The sequence below is a fragment of the Gobius niger genome (assembly GCF_951799975.1).
Source record: "Gobius niger genome assembly, chromosome: 1".
In the NCBI taxonomy this organism is placed as follows: domain Eukaryota; kingdom Metazoa; phylum Chordata; class Actinopteri; order Gobiiformes; family Gobiidae; genus Gobius; species Gobius niger.
This window is the reverse complement of record NC_136852.1, coordinates 2820441-2836108: the sequence shown is the minus strand read 5'-3', so window position 1 is coordinate 2836108 and position 15668 is coordinate 2820441.

The following is a 15668-nucleotide window of genomic DNA, read 5'->3' as shown; positions in this document are numbered from 1 at the left end:
TTTGTCGGATTTTATCAAGCCGGTTGTTTCCAATTTGGGTGTAAGAGTCGATCCTGAACTCAAATTTGAGAAACAAATCAACGCAGTCGTTAAGTCCAGTTTTTTCCACTTAAGAAACTGTCGAAATTGAAGTCCATTTTATCAAGGCAGCATTTTGAGACTGTAACACATGCCAGGTTGGATTACTGTAACTGTTTATGCTGGTGAGAGCCAGGGGGCGCTCTCTCTCGACTGCAGCTCATTCAGAACGGCTCGGCTTTTAACAGGGACACGGAAACATGACCACATCTCACCGGTTTTAGCTTCGCTCCAGTGGCTCCCAGTCAGATTTAGAGTTGATTTCAAAATTCTTCTCTTTACTTTTAAAAGCCTGAATGGCTCCGCCCCCTCCTGTCTGACCTGATTCAGCCTTACGCCCCCTCTCGTGCTCTCAGGTCAGCGGATCAGCTGCAATGGTTGTCCCAAAAACCAAGCGCAAACTTCGGGGAGATCGGGCCTTCTCTGTGGAACCAGCTCCATTAGAGATCAAACAGGCCCAGTCCCTGTTTTTAAATCTCTCCTAAAAACCTTTTTTCTCTGGCGTTTAACGCAAATTTGCCTGCTGTTGTTGTTGTATTTTTTTCCTCATATTTTTTACTGTAAATATTTGTATCTGTTTCTGTGTGCAGCGCTTTGGACAACTGTACAGTTCTTAAAGTGCTTTATAAATAAAGTTGGTATCTGAACTACAGGAAACGTCTGGATGAAGTTATCGCTGCCAACGCTACTGAATCTGAGGGTGTACTTACTTATTCCACGCTCTCCTGTGAATGTTTACATGTTATTGTCAATAATGTGAATGTTTGGGAGGTGTTAGTTCAGGCAGACACTGCAGATTCATTCCTGTGATTTTGATCAGACCATGTTTTGTGACCAATTTGGGCAGAAATGTGAGAAATATTTTTCTTTGTCAAAGACCCGGTGCAGTGTCCTCTGGGCCCTTTGTCTCTGTAGCTCTAGATCAGGGGGCGTCAGGCCCGGGGGCCAAATCCGGCCCTCCAGCACAGAACCTCTGGCCCCCAAGATGAACTTGCTCATGTACTTGCCAAAGTCGGGGAAGTGGGGGAAGATGAGCCTCTTTTTGCTTTGGTGGTTATTGTGTAAAAACAGTATAATATAAATTCAAAATTTTACTTTTTATATATATTTTGGATTGAAAAATCGCAGTGAGTTTGTTTTTAAACCTCTTAACCCCCACCTGAACTGAACACATTATCTCCAGTTTGGTTTTACCCAATTCTAAAAGCTGCTTGCAAAAAAAAAGCATCAAAATGACATCGAAACACAACAAAGTGACGAAAAAGGGACAAAAACACAACAAAAGAGTGACAAAAGAGTGACAAAAAGTGACGAGAAAACAGGGCAAAAATAAATAACAAAAAACTTCAAAAATTTGACAAAAAAGCGGCGACAACGCAACAAAGTTACGAGTTTTTGTCGGCCTTAGCTTTCAAATGAGGCGCTACACTGTTGCTCTGCAGTTGAGAAGCTTTTAGATTTGGTTAAAGCCGAACTGGAGGTTAAAAAAACAAAAACATCCCATATAATGGAAAACATTGGCATTTGCAGAAAATGGTCCTTTTCTTTGGGCTTCAGTGGTTCGGCCCTCGTGATATGGCGATGATGAAAATCGTCCCTTCACCACAGACTTGCCCAGACCCCCCCCCTCTCGATCCTCGCTTAGGACGATCAGCACAAACAGCACATGCTTTACTGCATTGGGCGACTCGTTGCATTTTTAGAGTTTTGCAGAAAATTAACCATTAAAGTTGTGCTCAAGGCTGTTCCTTTAACATCAGCTCGCAGTCTTTTGTGGTCCTTGTGGCCATCATGGGCTCTGCTAAAGTTGTTGTACAATGTGCTGAGATGGTGGAAAGCAGCGCCATCTACTGGACCGGAAGAGAAGGTGGAAATAAAACAATTATAATTATGTATTAACCCCTTAACTCCCACCTGAACCGAGCACATTTTCTCCAGTTTGGCTTTACCCCAGTCCAAAAGCTTCTGGAAAAAAGGTGTGAAAATAGCAACAAAACTGAGACGAAAACAATGATGGAAATGTGACAAAAAAGCGAGAAAACATTGACAAAAAAGTGACGAAAAATTGATGAAAAAGTGGCAAAAATGTCACAAGAAATTGACAAAAAATTGACACAAAAATGATAAAAAAATTGATAGAAAATTGATTAAAAAAAGGACAAAAAAAGGACAAAAAAATGACAAAAATGTGACAAAAAATGATAAAGATTTGATAAAAATTGATGAAAAAATGATAAAAATTTGATAAAAATTTGATTTAAAAAAATGACAAAAATATGACAAAAAATGACAAAAAATTTATAAAAAATGACAAAAAATTGATAAAAAAAGGACAAAAAAAGGACAAAAAAGGACAAAAAAATGACAAAAAATTTACAAAAAATGACAAAAATTTGATAAAAAATTGACAAAAAAAGGACAAAAAAGGACAAAAAAAAGACAAAAAATTTACACAAAATGACAAAAAAATGACAAAAAATTCACACAAATTTGACCAAAAAATTACTAAAAAATTACAAAAAATGACAAAAAATTGATAAAAATTTGACAAAAAATGAAAAAAAAAAAAGAAAAAAAATTAAACAAAAAAAAAAAGACAAAAATGTGACAAAAAATGACAAAAAAGAGTTGAATACCCAACAAAAAAATGATGGAAAAAAAATCTGCTGATGTGAGGAAAAAGATCCTCTCAGTTCAGGCGGGAGTTAAGAGGTTAATAGTCCTCTAAACAGAACTCCTTATTTATTTTTAAACTCACTCTTAAATAAACATTTATCCTCCAGTCTTCCACCAGACATAAACCAAGACACTGTTTAAGACTCTCTTCATTCATTGTTGGTGCTTCACTTCATTTTGTGCTAAAAACAATACCTCAGAGCTTTGAGAGAGAGCTAACATCTTTTCCCCCTAAGACGAACAGGGGGATTGTCTCAAAGGGGAGGTTTACCATTATCTTATCTGGCAACACAGACTGACACAGGTGTGGCCTCATGGTTCATCACCTAAAGCAGTGTTTATACGACCAGAGCTCAGCCTCAAAGACCAAACTGAGGATGAAACAACATCAAATCAAAACAAAAAGTCCAGTTGAAGTATTTATTTTTGAAACATGCATAAGAAAGATCATTGAAAATAAGCAGGACGTTCCTTCAGTAAATATTGAGCATGAACAGAGAACAATAATGTGTGAAATCAAAGTCTGAGTTCGATCAAATTAAACTGAAAATGCTGCGAGATTCAAGAGAAACAGGTCATTTCTGAAGCTCTGAGATGATCTGCTCTGGTGAATGTTTCTCACAGGTTGTACAGCTGTAAGGTCTCTCCCTTGTGCGCATCCCTCGTATGTCTCCTGAGGTAAGACGGGTCTGCGAAATATTGCTTACAGACTGAGCAACTGTACGGTTTCTCTCCTGTGTGTGTTCTTGTGTGAACGTCTAGAGTACATTTGAGGGCAAATGTTTTGGAGCAAAAGGCGCAGCTGTGGGGCCTCTCCCCCGTGTGCATCCTCTGGTGTCTCCTCAGGTGAGACGGGTCTGAAAAGGCTTGATTACAGACTGGACAACTGCAAGGTTTATCGCCCGTGTGCGTTCTTTCATGTAACACTAGATGAGACGACTGGGCAAAGGTTTTCTTACAAATGGCACAGCTGTAAGGTTTCTCTCCTGTGTGTGAGCGCGTGTGTATAGTCAGACAGCTTTTTTGGGCAAAGGTTTTCAAACAGATTGAGCAACTGTAAGGTTTGTCTCCTGTGTGAACTCTGATGTGTCTCTGTAAATCCACTTTTGACCCCAATCGCTTAAGACAAAACGGGCACTGGTGCTTCTTCCTCTCGTCTGCATCGGCTCCTGACGTGTGACCAGTGTGACCAGTGTGGACAGAGGTCTCCGGTGCAGACTTGCTTTGGGGGGACAGTTCGGTGCTTCTGTCTCTGATCTGGACTTGGTTGTCGTGGTCTCCATCAGCCTCTGTCTCCATCTGTGTGACTGAGCTGCCGTGTGGTTCCCAGCTGTCATTGTCAGTGTCAGACCAGTGCTCAGTGTGTCCCTCATGTGTCTCTGAGCTGATGTCCTCTCCCTGCGTTTCCTCTCGGTGCTCAGTTTGTCTTTGCTGAAGCAGTGAGGACACACAGACGGCACTGGACTCTGGAACAGGCCTGAAAAGTATTAAACATATGTCAGTTTGTGTGAGGGAAATGTGTGACATGTGTAAAGGGGCGGAGCCTACACTGGCAGCTGCTCTTCCTCCTGTTTGACGCTCTGCTCCTCTGGCTCCTCTTTAATCCACGGAGTCTCTGTGACTTCCTGGTTCAGACCGGGACTCGTCGATGGGATCCGGACATTCCCTCTGACCAGTTCGATTCTCGGGTACAGAACGTTATCCGGGAGCTGCTGTTTCCTCTGGTTCTCCTCTCTGGAGCGACACAGTTCCTCCTCATACTCCGCTATCGTTCTTTCGATCAGCACAAATATCTCCTCAGCCGCCGCAGCCAGACGCTCGTTCACCAGAGCTCTCAGCGTTTGGCTTTTAGACATTTTTACAAACTCTCACACAAGTGTCGACGCTTCAGCCCTAAAGAGAAACAGACAGAAACAATAAGACTCAACTTTATAAAGATCATTTCCATTCCTGAGCCTTTATAGTTACACTCCAGCCATTGTTAGCTATAACCCGAACGCCTGACAGTCACTTTTATACGTCGACTCATATCCCTCCGGCAAGAAATAAGATGGTTCCTGACAAGTACAATAAAATACCTCTAGTTACTATTACTTGATTGCACATTTTCCTGTGAAAGTGTTGAAGTGTCGAAGCGCTCCTATGGTGTTGTTACGCACTGCAATATAGTTCCCCTTTCTCACTTAACCGTATTTAAATGGGGAAAACATGGAAGAGCTTGTGTAACCCGTTCATAAGTAATAACGGTATAATTACACAAAATTGTCCTTTTGTTTACTTGAATTTTGTCCATACCTGGCGTTTGATACACTGCGCAGACTTGGTCCTCCAGCCACTTCTTCTATGTTTTTGTTTTTGTTCCTTCTTCGTTGACTTTTGAGATGCCCCTCGTATATATTCGGGGTTTGACACCTGCCTCTTCCCTTTGCAAATCTGATATTGGGAAGAGGTCAGTCATCCATTGTAATCCAATGTTTTAAGAGTCCGTTTGTCAATATTTTGCATTTATTTTCTTCTGGGAACATATTTCATTTGTATTTACGTTGATATTGAGCTTCGTCCAGACCCCGATGTTTTAATTTATTCATGTGAAGAAATGCGGGGAGATGCTAATATTGTCCATTGTCTTCTCCCCTTTAGTTTGGGCTGGATCTTGTTAGCGGCTAGGGCTGCTCGATTATTGAAAAAATAATAATCACGATTATTTTTGTCATAATTGAAATCACGATTATTCAAACGATTATTTGTTGCCTTTAAAAAATCCATCAAAAAAGTGACAAAAATCCAGCAAAAGTGAAAAAAAATCCAGCAAAAAAAATGACAAAAATCCATAAAAAAAGACAAAAATCCAGCAAAAAAATACGAAAATCCATCAAAAAAGTGACAAAAATCCATCAAAAAAGTGACAAAAATCCATCAAAAAAGTGACAAAAATCCATCAAAAAAGGGACATAAATCCAGCAGAAAAATACGAAAATCCATCAAAAAAGTGATAAAAATCCAGCAAAAAAAGACAAAAATTCCATCAAATAAATTACAAAAATCCAGCAGAAAAAAAGACAAAAATCCAGCAAAAAAGTGACAAAAATCCAAAAATTAAAAATGAGAAAAAAATAATTGGAAAAAAAAATTGGAAAAAAAAAAAGAAAAAAATTGAAAAAAAAAAATTATAATAGATTTTTTGCGATTATGCTAATTTTGTAATCGTTTACTGTTGTAATCGAAATCGTAATCGAATTTCGATTAATTGCACAGCCCTATTAGCGGCAGCTGCTAATTGTATTTTTGTATAGATTTTGCCAGATTTTGTCAGAGTAAACGGAGACCGCCTCCCAAAGTTACCGCTGTGTCTCGTGTCTCTTCTTCATATCGGTGTCGGACCCACAAATCGTTACACATTTTGTATAGAAATAAGATGGAACGTGTTAATATTACATATCGCTATTATCAGAAAACACTGAAATTGTGGAATCTGCTTTGCCCGGTCACAGCTCAGACTCTGAAAACAGAAAACGCAGAGAAGCAGCAAATCCACATCGATAACTCAGGTGTGAATAATAACTGGTTCTTTATCATTTCAGATGGAGTTAGAATAATCACCTCGACAACCACGAACATGTGAATCTTGTTCTCGGGTTGTGGAGGAACATATACATTAATATACTATTGGTGTTTATTTTGCTTCCTGCTTTAAGTCCATTTTCAAATAGATCAAATTACATCCATCAAACTGCTGACTCTGTAGAAGTATCGCGTCTTTAACCCCTTAACTCCCACCTGAACTGAGCACGTTTTCTCCAGTTTGGCTTTACCCCAGTCCAAAAGCTTCTGGAAAAAAGCTGTGAAAATAGCAACAAAACTGAGACGAAAACAATGATGGAAATGTGACAAAAAAAGTGAGAAAACGTTGACAAGAAAGTGACGAAAAATTTATGAAAAAGTGGCAAAAATGTCACAAAAATTGACAAAAATTTGATAAAAAATGACCAAAAAATGGCAAAAAATTGATTAAAAAATGACAAAAATGTGACAAAAAACGACAAAAATGTGACACAAATTTGATAAAAAATTGACAAAAAATGACAAAAAATGTGACAAAAAAATTGACAAAAAAATGGCAAAAAATTGATTAAAAATGACAAAAATGTAAAAAAAAAAGACAAAAAACGACAAAAATTTCACACAAATGTGACAAAAAATTGAAGAAAATATAACAAAAAAAATGACAAAAATTTGATTAAAAAATTGACGAAAAAATGACAAAAAAGTTACAAAAATGCGTTGAATGCCCAACAAAAAAATGATGGAAAAAAAATCTGATGACGTGAGGAAAAAGATCCTCTCGGTTCAGGCGGGAGTTAAGAGGTTAACTGACGCAGGTACCGAACATTAGCACTCTCGCTAATGCTAGTGCTGGTCTCATTGCGAACACATCAGTCAACATTAGCTTTAGCCTCACATTAGCGCTCAGGATCCAGCTAAAGGGTCGAAATCAAAGTGAAATAAAAGACTAAACTTACTGTATTCGGATAAATCAGGTTCAAAAGTAGCTCCACGTCAGGAAAAGGGTGAACGTTGTGGAAGAATGTGGCGTTGGTGATGATGCCTGTTACTGTGTCGAAGTCCCAACTGCGCATGCGCTTCACACGCTGCGCTGAAGTACCATTCAAAGCGATTGTTTCAGAACCCTCCGCTAGGGGGCGTCTGTGCGGAACCTTGGTCGAACCCTGCATTTGTGTTTCAGTGCGATGCGTCATTCACTCTGAGACAGGGGCGGACTGGCCATGGGTCCATTCTGGAAGAGCACAGAAGGGCCACTGGCTCTAGGACCACCGGTCTGGCCTCTCACTTCACCTTACCCTCACCCCCGGGCCTAGCCGAGCTTTACCCAAATCTAAAAGCTGAAAGGAAAAGCATCCGAAAACAAAAATGTGCTGGAAAAGCAACAAAAAAGTGACAAAAACACGACAAAATGTGACGAAAACGTGACGACAAAGCGATGAAAAAACTACAATAACATGAAAAAACACCGAAAAACAAGAGATGAAAACACAACGAAGAAATTGACAAAAAAGTGACGAAAACACGCCAAAAAGCCACAAAAAATCATGAAAAAGCAACAAAAACATGACAAAAATCGTTAGCCACATAGCATAACTGCCTGAGTCATTTTGTATTGTTAAAATGGCAATAAGAGAAAAACAATGTGTTTCCTATAAAACATCTTTTTACATGTTTTCCAAAATCAAAACAAAAATGAGTTAGGCAATTATGCCATGTGGCTAACGAAATGCAGCGACAACGTGACAAAAGCTTTCAAATGAGGCGTCACAGTGTTGCTCTCCAGTCGAGAAGCCTTTTGATTTGGGTAAAGCCGAACTGGAGAAAATGCTCTGGGTTAAGGCGGGGGGTCAGAGGTTCACATATGTATTTGTGGAAGTGTCGCATTTACGCTAATTTGGGCCAGGCTGACCAGAGTCCAGGGCTGTTTTTCAGTCCCAGTCCGGCCCTGCTTCTGCTAACAAGTGTTTGATAAATATAGATGAGCAGAAAGAAGCGTTGAGTTGGAGGGAAATTGTTTAATCCATTTATTTTTCTAGCACCACAGTAAGAATAACATACTGTACATTCAGGAAAAGTCCATATTATAATGGAAAATAAAATAACAGTTGTTTGTTTGATACACATAGTCACGCTCCAACTGATTCAGCATTTATTTCATCACTTATTTTATTCTTTACTTCTGACCAATGACAAGGAAAATCCAAAAGCAAAAAATAAAAATTCACCAATTAAGTTAAAGTTAAAAAGTGAAACAGAACTTAAGACTTTGATCAAACACAAACCGCGTGTCCTTCTGTCCAAGAACGGCTACAATCCATTTTCAGTTATTTTATTTACATCACGGAGTCTATGTCCGTGTCTTAATCCAGCTGATCATGTGACTTTTCATGCTGCTGCTGTTTCCTTATTGCACCACAGTCAGTGCTGCTACAGATAAACTATTGCTCTGAATTGGACATGCTAAATACAAATACTTCTGTACAGTGACAGTACATTTGTCAGCTGAATGTTCTTGTAAATCTAGGACATATTTACAGACAGACTGTAATGTTTCTCACATGTGTGTCATGGTGTGAGCTTTCAAACCATTTTTAAGGACAAATGTTTCCCTACATGTTGAGCAGCTGTAAGGTTTCTCATTAGTGTGTGTTTTCCTGTGTTTTTTTAGACTAGAGGAATCTGCAAAATGTCGATTACAATTCAAACAGCTGAATGGTTTCTCGCCGGTGTGTGTTCTTTTGTGTCTCCTCAGAGTAGAAGGATCTGCAAAATGTTTGGCACAAAATGGACAGCTGTAAGGTTTTTCTCCAGTGTGTGTCCGCACATGTAGATCAAGGGTATATTTTTGGGCAAAGGTTTTGTTGCAGGTCGAGCAGCTGAAAGGTTTCTCTCCTGTGTGTGTTCTTTTGTGTTTGATTAGATCCCTACTGTTCACAAAGGCTTTGTCACAGGTCAGGCAGCGGTACGGCGTCTCTCCTGTGTGAGCTCTGATGTGTGTTCGTAAAGTCTGTTTGGTCATAAATCTCTTGAGACAAAACGGGCACTGATGCTTCTTCCTCTCAGCTCCTCCGTCGGCTGCTGACGTGTGTCCGCTGGTCTCTGGTGCAGACGTGTTTTGGTTGTACTCGTCTCCATCAGCCTCTGTCTCCATCTGTGCAGCTGCACAGTTGCCAGAATAGTCCGACCAGTGCTCAGTGTGTCCCTCATGTGTCTCTGAGCTGATGTCCTCTCCCTGCGTTTCCTCTCGGTGCTCAGTTTGTCTCTGTTGAAGCAGTGAGGACTCTTCAGTCTTCACACAGACGGCACTGGACTCCGGGACGGACCTGAAAAATGATTTAAACATAACTATATTTAATATCTCCTGTCAGTTTGTGTGAGTGAAATGTGTGACATGTTTAAAGAGGCGGAACCTACACTGGCAGCTGCTCTTCCTCCTGTTCGTCGCTCTGTTCCTCTGGTTCTGCTTTAATCCGTGGCGTCTGTGTGATTTTCTGGGTCAGAACTGGGCCAGGACTCGCTGATGGGATCTGGGTATCTGGGGATCCTCTCACCAGTACAATCTTTGGGTACAGGACCTTGTCCAGGAGCTCCTGTTTCCTCTGGTTCTCCTCTTTGGAGCGACACAGTTCCTCCTCATACTCCACTATCGTTCTTTCAACCAGTACAAATATCTCCTCAGCCGCCGCAGCCAGACGCTCATTCACCAGAGCTCTCAGCGTTTGACTTTTAGACATTTTTACAAACAGGTGGTGATGCTTCAGCCCTAAATAGAGACAGAGAAAACAATAAGATTCAGCTCTAACAACACATCTCATGAAAGCATCATCTGTGAGTTGTGTCACTTCCAGCTCTGCTGCTACTGAGAGATTCTATTTTATAACATAAGCAAAATCAAAGGTTTAAGACCAGTTGAAAAAGGGCTGGATCATAACAAGGTTCCAAGTAGAACTTCAATATCCATGTACTGGAGTCACTGGAAGGACTGGTCCTAGAACATCTCCTCAGTGTGGTTGAATCAGAATCAGACCGCCTGCAGTTCACCTCCTAGCCAAGCATTGGAGAGGAGGACACGACCATCTTCATAAGGAGGAGCCCAAAAACACAGCGAGGACATCAGACCTCAGGAGGAAGGAGTGGGACTCACACTTCTGTAGGACTGAGCTGTAGGACTGTGAGCTGTAGGACTGTGAGCTGTAGGACTCCCACTTCTTCTTGTCGGATATTAAATGTCATGCAAAATGTTTGATCGTATTGTTTATGACAGAATCAAACTGAAGGTCTGCAATTTGTAATATGACCAAAGGATAAATTACAGATAAAAGGACAACTGTGGTGTGAGATAAAAGTCTGAGGCTCTGAAGGCAGATTCAAAGTCCTTTAGGGCAGAGCGACGCCAACGCGTTTTGAGCCACAACAAGACTTTCGTCCGGACACAAAGACTGAAAGACACCAGTGTGTTTAAATACACATAAGTCATGTGACAACTAAACATCACGGCACAGGCGGCGCGGCAGCGGTTTGCACTTGTGCTTCACAGCTAGAAGGTCCAGGTTCGATTCCCTATATATTAAGTTCTTCTTCATGTGAACAGACCACATGAGATAACAAACACAAAGATACAGTGTGATACCGGCGGTCGACAACAGATCACTCTTCCTCACCCTCCGCGGGCGCTCTCTCTCTTCTTCCTCCTGCTCGGGTCCTCTACCAGAGGCCTGGGAGCTTGAAGGTTCTGCGCAGTATCTTTGCAGTTCCTAGAACTGCACTTTTCTGGACCGAGAGTCTGATGTATTTCCTGGGATCTGCTGGAGCCACTCCTCCAGTTTGGGGGTCACTGCCCCGAGTGGCTCCACTGATGCTTCACCCTCCAGACCTTCTCCAGCTCTTCTCTCCCTGGTATTTCTCTAGTTTCTCCTGTTCCTTTATCCTGATGTTAGACTTATGTTTATTGAAACACACCAGTGTCTTATTCTTTATGTCCGACATAGATCCTGTGTGGATGGAAACGCGTAGACGTCCTTCTGTAATAAAGGACTTTTAATTTACCTTCGGAAAGCCTCGGATTTTTGCCCATCTCACACGACAGTCGTAAAGGCATTGATCAGTATTTGATCATTGTCTTCATCCTTTATTGTTACTGCGTATCCTGACCCAGGGCAGCCTTAAGCTCACGGTCGCAGGAGCTTTAACTTCATTCAAGATTTCACATTGAGCTTTATTTTTGTCAGACTTTTCCCCTAAACCAGGCGACCAAACAAAATGAGCTCAAATCCAGCTTCCCAGTGCAGGGCCCTGGTCTCTCATTGTTAAATGCGCTGACTTTACTGCCTGTGTAGGCTCTCAGTTGTACAGGAGTTGTCCATCTTCAATGAGAGGAATTCATCATAATTCACGGATTTGTTTCAGCAATATTTTTTTTAAATAAATTTTCATTTCACTCCTTGTGGCCCTTTTTGCAAACATCACATGGGTGGAAATCAGTGACATATTTTAATTATTTCCATGTTCTTTGTTGGAAGACAGTTTCTGAGTCCTCAATTACAAATCTCAACAAGAACTTTTCATTTTATTCAGGAATTATTTGGCTCCAACATTGTGCTTTAACCCCTTAACTCCCACCTGAACCGAGCACATTTTCTCCAGTTTGGCTTTACCCCAATCCAAAAGCTTCTGGAAAAATAGAAAATAGCGACAGAACTGAGACGAAAACAATGGTGAAAATGTGACAAAAAAGTGAGAAAAAATGACCAAAAAAAAGACCAAAAAAAAGACAAAAAAGGAAAAAAATGTGATGACGTGAGGAAAAAGATCCATTCAGATGAGTTTTGTAGGTCTTAGCTTTCAAATGAGGCGTTACACTGGCCTACAGGATTTGGGTCAAGCTGAACTGGAGAAAATGCTCTCGGTTCAGGCGGGAGTTAAGAGGTTAACATGACCCGTTTGGGGGAAAGGATCCAGGAACAGTTTGACACAGATGTGAGATGATGTAATGGTCCTGTAAGGCCTGTTCGTCCATCACATCTGTCCAAACGTGTTGGTTCAAACACTCATTTACAAAATCTTGTATTAATCTACCCACCAATGTCTGTTATATTTGTAAAACCAGGCTGTTGATCCGACCATATGAAAACTCATCGTAAACGAACCCTGGTTTATAAATGAAATCGCTTTGTTTCACATGAGCCAAAGGTTTTTTTTCTTTGTTCAGACATTTGTGGGTCGAGTTTTTCACTTATAGCACTGATAATCCACAGCTGATGTATTTGAAGATTTAAAGTCTGTAAACCTGCCTCTGTAGAAGTCTGTAAATCATTTAACTACACAGCGCAGGAAACAGCGTTATTGTTGTTTGCTAAATGCTAACCTCGTGTTAGCCTTTAGCTTCACGTTAGCGTCAATAATGCGCCTCAGCGGAACCAGAGTCGAGGCGTGCAAAGAGTTATACTTACTGTGTTCGTTCAAATTAATACTAAAGTTCGTAATATCACTCAGAATGTTGATGAAATGATGTCCGTGAAGACGCAGAGCTAACGCAGGGCAGGGCTAACCCGGAGAAACAAAACAACCTTAGACATAAGTGAGCGTTGCCATGGCAAATGTGGCGGCCATCTTGTAATGGTCTAAAAGCCAGATTCTACTGCGGAAAAATACTGCTGCAGGAATCACAAACAATGCAAAACAATATGAAAAATGTCATTAAAAAATCTCCATTTAGTTGTGTATTATACTGCTTTTATTGTGATTTTTTAATATATTTTTCTGCGAACTGCATTTGTGGTTTTTGTTCCGCATTGTTTTTCTGGATACTTTTGTACGTCATTGCTGTGTTTTTGTGGAGGTTTGGTGGATTTGTTTATTTTGAGAGTCCAAAATGGTTCTGAGGAAGCAGCTTTTTAAAGGTAAACAAAATGCTAGCTTATCAGCTAAACCCATTTGAGACCTACACGTTTCTTCTTCTGAGACACTGATGAGGCACCAAGAGCCCCCACACCTGCAGCACAGGAAAGCGACAGGAAACAAGGAAGGGACAAACGAGAAAATGTTGAAGGACTGTTGTGGACGGAGGGAGCTGCAGGAGGAAGAGGAAGAGGAAGGTGAAGCTGACCAGTGCAGGACACCATGCTCTGAAACAGGGACAAACCCAGGAGGCGCTGCACCGTCTCAGAGGATCAGAGGAGACAGAGGCCAAGCCGGGTTTCTTCCGAGTGCTACAGTTTCCCCGACCTCCAAGGTCATGGGTCAGGTTGACCCACAGTGGCAGCTCAGGACTGACACCTGAATACTATTTTGTTGTACGCTTGTACAATGACAATAAAGCTCTTACTTATAATAGTGCTTTTATTTTGAAAATCCACATTTAGCTGTATTATACTACATTATATGCAAAAATCACTATTTTGTTGCAGAAACTGTAAAAACTGTTGAAATTGCATAAAATTGTTCACATTGCAGAGACTCTTTTCTTTGCGTCAAGACACGAAAGCTCCTAACCATGCACGGAGGGTTCACCCCAAATCCAGCACCCTGAGGCTGTACGCTCGCCGTGAAGGAGGCCGAGGACTAGTGAGTGTGAGAGCCACTATCCACAAGAACATCAAGGACAAGGCTCCGACAGATGACGTGCTCAGTGAATGTCTCAGATTCAACACCTGCCGTGTTGAGGACAAGCCCCAACACGGCAGGTACCACCCAAACATAACTGAAGTGGCGGATATTCAGAAATCCTACCAATGGCTAGACAGAGCCGGACTAAAGGACAGCACAGAGGCTCATCATGGCTGCACAGGAGCCTTGAGCACCAGAGCAATAGAGGCCCAGATCTACCACACCAGACAAGAGCCCAGGTGTAGACTGTGCAAAGAGGCCAATGAGACAATCCAGCACATAACTGCAGGTGTAAGAACATAACTGCAGGATGTAAGAACATAACTGCAGGATGTAAGAACATAACTGCAGGATGTAAGAACATAACTGCGGGGTGTAAGATGCTGGCAGGGAAAGCTTACATGGAGCGCCATAACCAAGTGTCTGGTATAGTGTACAGGAACATCTGTGCAGAGTATGGGCTGGAAACCCCAAGGTCAAAGTGGGAAACACCTCCAAAGGTGGTCGAGAATGACCGAACCAAGATCCTGTGGGACGTCCAGATCCAGACGGACAGAATGGTAATGAACCAACCGGACATTGTGGTGGTGACAAAGAGCAGAGGAGCCATTGTGATCGACATAGCAATACCAAGACTTCAACATCAGGAAAAAGGAACACGAGAAACTTGAGAAATACCAGGGGCTCAGAGAAGAGCTGGAGAAAACCTGGAGGGTGAAGCATCAGTGGAGCCACTCGGGGCAGTGACCCCCAAACTGGAGGAGTGGCTACAGCAGATCCAAGGAAATACATCAGACTCTCAGTCCAGAAAAGTGCAGTTCTAGGAACTGCAAAGATTCTGAGCAGAACCTTCAAGCTCCCAGGGCACCGGTAGAGGACCCGAGGTCTTAGAGGAAAAAACAGACCGCCCGCGGAGGGTGAGTAAAAGTTTTATTTTTATACACAAAAACCCGGTGGAGACTCTTCTCCTCTATTCTAGAACATGAAAACAAAAATCAGTTGCGTTAGTGACCATGGTATTGTACAAGTTAAACAGATGATGGTACAGATGACAGCTCAAGAACCTTTGTGTACAATACAGAATATATAAAGCTTGGTAAAAGTATTCAGTGTGTCCATCTGTCACATACTGTGGGTGCTCACGTGTGTCTGAGATGACTTCGTTGAGCAATGGCTGCCTTGCTGTAAGGTTTATCCCCTGTGTGTGTTGTTGTGTGTATCTAGAATATATTTACGGCAAATGACCTTTCACAGACTGCACAAGTGTACGGTTTATCACCTGTGTTCTTTTGTGCACATTTAGACCACTTTTATGGGTAAATGTTTCTCACAGATTGAACAACGATAAGGTTTTTCACCTGTGTGAATTCTTCTATGTCTTCTAAGACCAGAGGGATCTGCAAAATGTTTATTGCAGTTTGAACAGCTGAATGTTTTTTCACCTGTGTGTGTTCTTTGATGTAGTTTTAAAGTACTTTGATGGCCAAATGTTCGTTCACAGATTGAACAGCTAAAAGGTTTCTCTCCTGTGTGAACTCTAATGTGGTTTTAAAATGCATTTTTTTCACAAATCTCTTTTGACAAAACGGGCACTGGTGCTTCTTCCTCTCGTCTACATCAGCTCCTGACGTGTGTCCAGTGTGGACAGTGTGGACAGCGGCCTCTGGTCCAGACTAGCCTAGCGACACGAAACTCTTCAAATATAAGAACTGCTTGAATTACAAAAAAAAAAAAATCTCCAGAAA